General features: G+C 36.7%; 1 protein-coding gene across 1 annotated transcript in view; it reads right to left on the reverse strand.

Moving 5' to 3' along the window:
* SUGCT (succinyl-CoA:glutarate-CoA transferase) overlaps positions 1-3122 on the reverse strand; it is a 1528177-nt gene that overhangs the window by 70292 nt on the left and 1454763 nt on the right. The window lies entirely within an intron of this gene.

Raw genomic sequence — 3122 nt, forward strand, 5'->3', positions numbered from 1 at the left:
CCAAGGAGGGATCGCTATGAGTCGGGTCCGACTTGATGGCACACAACAACAACAACAACATCCAATATGAAGGTGCTCTGGTGGCATAGTGCATTTATGCAGATTTTTGTGAGAAGATAAAGAAGGTATTTCAACTCAAGGCTATTGATATTGTGAAATGTTGTGTACCTTCAGTTAAACACTAATATCAAATGTTGGTTTTATAGTTTAAAAATTAGATTAAATCTTGATATATTTTTAAATATCATCTAATATGTGGAGTCTCTGGGTGGAGCAAATACTTACACACTCAACTACCAGCTGAAAGGTTGTCAGTGCGAACCCAAAAAGAGGTATCTTGGAAGACAGACCTGGGTTCTCCTTCCAAAAGGGAAGATCTGCCTTGAAACTGTGTACACATGGGATCATCATGATTGGAATTGATTGGAACCAACAAACCACAACAATCTAATATACATGGAATTAACTGTGTATCACCTACTCTCCTTTCTTTCACTGGACATATGAAAAATTTATTACAAGACTTAAATGAGCCTTCTCAGTATGCCCTGTAGGCTGTATATACAAGGAATTTTATAATAACCACCCGAAAATTCTTTTCCATAAATACTCTGATCTATTTAACACTTTGTTCATATCCCAGACAAGTTTGGCCCTATCCTGCCTTGCTGTTTGGACTTTCAGCTTCCTGGTCACTGCAGATTAACGCCAGGGATATCCCACAGGCTTATCTATTGCTGACCACCAGTTGTTCCTTCATCCTCTCTTTCTAGCACTTGCTTTATGCCCAAACCTATGGGTTTCAGTTGGCTCCAGATTTTGTCTGGTCTGGGGTTACAGCACAAAGTCAAAAGTTTTCTTAAAAATGGAACATATGATATATATATATATGTATGTATGTATACAACCTGTTGCCACACCTTCTACAAGAGACAATATAGCTTAATGATAAAGACCAGAGATTGGTGTCAGAAACTATTGAGTTCAAACAGTTTATCTGCCATTTAGTATGTATAACTATGGACAAGCTATTTTCACTTTCCAAGTCTCATTCTTAAAATCGGGATGATGGTAGAAGCTGCTTGTTTGAGGAGTATATATAATAATATGATAATATATATACCCAGTGCTTAGGAGTCCCTGGGTGGCACAGACAGTTAAACTCTGTGCTACTAATTGAAAGGTTGAAGGTTCAAGTCCACCTCAGAAGAAAGGCCTGGCAAGAAAGAAGTAGATTGAAAACTCTATGGAGGTTAGTTCTACTCTGAAATATGTAGAGTCACCATGAATTGGAACTGATTCAATGGCAACTTGTTTGCTTTTTATACATCCAGTGACTCAACAGAAAGAAAACATTCAATATTTCTTTTTATTTTTCTCCCCCATTTTCTCATTATTAAGTCTCCATAATATGCTTCTTGTTAGTGCAAAGTCCCAAGTTGCCCTCTAATAAGGCACCTTCTCAGAAATGTTTAGTTCATTCTTTGCTCTTCAACTAAAAATTGTCTCCTTACAATATCGATAATGTTCTCATCCCCTTTGAATATCTTTGTATATATCCATTTTTCACCATGAATAGATAGTTAAAGAGGACACCGAAATCTGGATTCCAAACCTAAGACTCACCTTCAGTTGTGCTATTTAAATCCTATTAGACATCATTTAGATATTTAGTGGGTTAAAATTACTATGCTTCTTTTCCTGAAAGGTATTTGTTATACACAGACAGAGGAAAAAGAAATTCTGAAAGGAAAGAACTTTGAGGTCTAGAATCCAAAGATGCCACTATAAACAACAGAGAGTGTAAAAAAGAAAGAAAGAAAGAAAGAGAATAAAGAAACATTTAATAGAGGTCAAGAAAGTACCTCGACAGCACCCTTTTCATTTATATTGTTTCAAGCAAAAGATCAAATATTCAAAATGTTCCTATTAATTTTCATATGCTGCACTCAGTCAGCATGTTTGACTGTTTCACTTCATAATGTTTTGGCATAAAAATGTAAATAACATTGCACTTCACCTTCCCAAGTTCCCACAGTCCATTTTCTGGGTAATAGCAGGAAGAATACACTAACAGTCAGAAACTGCACATTCTTCTGGTTGAGGTCCAAAAGTAGTTTTAAAAAAAGTTTCCTGTCACAACTTGTTCTTGGGAGTTTATTCCCTGCCAACTAAAAGCTATTATTTGAGGAGAACACAAACCCTCTTAAAAATCAGACAGGATTAGATATGAACCTTAGGGGGCAGTGAGTTTATGTTAATGAGGGAGGAACAATTCAGTAAAGGAGGGTGAGAATGGTTGCACAATTCAAAGAATGTAATTAATGTCACTAAACTGTATATGTAGAAACGGTTGTTGGTGTATATTTTGCTGTGTATATTCTCAACAACAACAACAAAAATAAATAAATAAAATGTAGGGGGATAAAAAGAAAAAAACCAAATAGGATTCCTATATTTCGGTGTTGATTTGTGTTGAACTCTTGTGAAAGCATCAATTTTCTATGTTGGGTCAGGATCTGGAACCCCTGTTTTTCTACTTCAGATTTTATCTTCCTTGCAGAACTTCTGGAGCATTAGTATTTAGCTGCTTTCAGGAGAGAAGGCAATTTTCATTTAGTGAAGAAAGATGAGCTTCAGATGCATTTCAATCTAGGATAAGGTACAACTAGAAACATTTTCACAAGTATATATTCACAAAATTTCTCATTATGATATAACAGAGGAAGGGAAAGTTAGTAGAACAGGATTCTAGTCTTGGCTGTGCTATTAACTACTATTAAGAACTTGTTGTGATATTGTTAGCTGTTTTCAAAGTAAGTTCTTACTCATGGGAACCTCGTGTGTTATACGGTAGAACTGTTCCACAGGGTTTTCTTGTCTATAATCTTAATGAAAGTAAATTACCAGACCTTTTCTTCCTTGACAGTGCTGGATGGGTTTCCAGTCAGTGCAAACTGTTAGACACCTTCTATGACCTTGTTGTTGTTGTTGTTATGTGCTGTCGAGTCAGCCCTGACTCATCGCGACCCCTCCTTGGGTTTCCGAGGCAGTATCACTACGGAAGTAGGATTGCCCAACCTTCCTTCCAAGGAGTGGCTGGGGGGTTTGAACCACCAGCC

Source organism: Orycteropus afer, unplaced genomic scaffold (genome assembly GCF_000298275.1).
Source record: "Orycteropus afer afer isolate SDZICR_OR568_19922 unplaced genomic scaffold, OryAfe1.0 scaffold00077, whole genome shotgun sequence".
Classification (NCBI taxonomy): Eukaryota; Metazoa; Chordata; class Mammalia; order Tubulidentata; family Orycteropodidae; genus Orycteropus; species Orycteropus afer.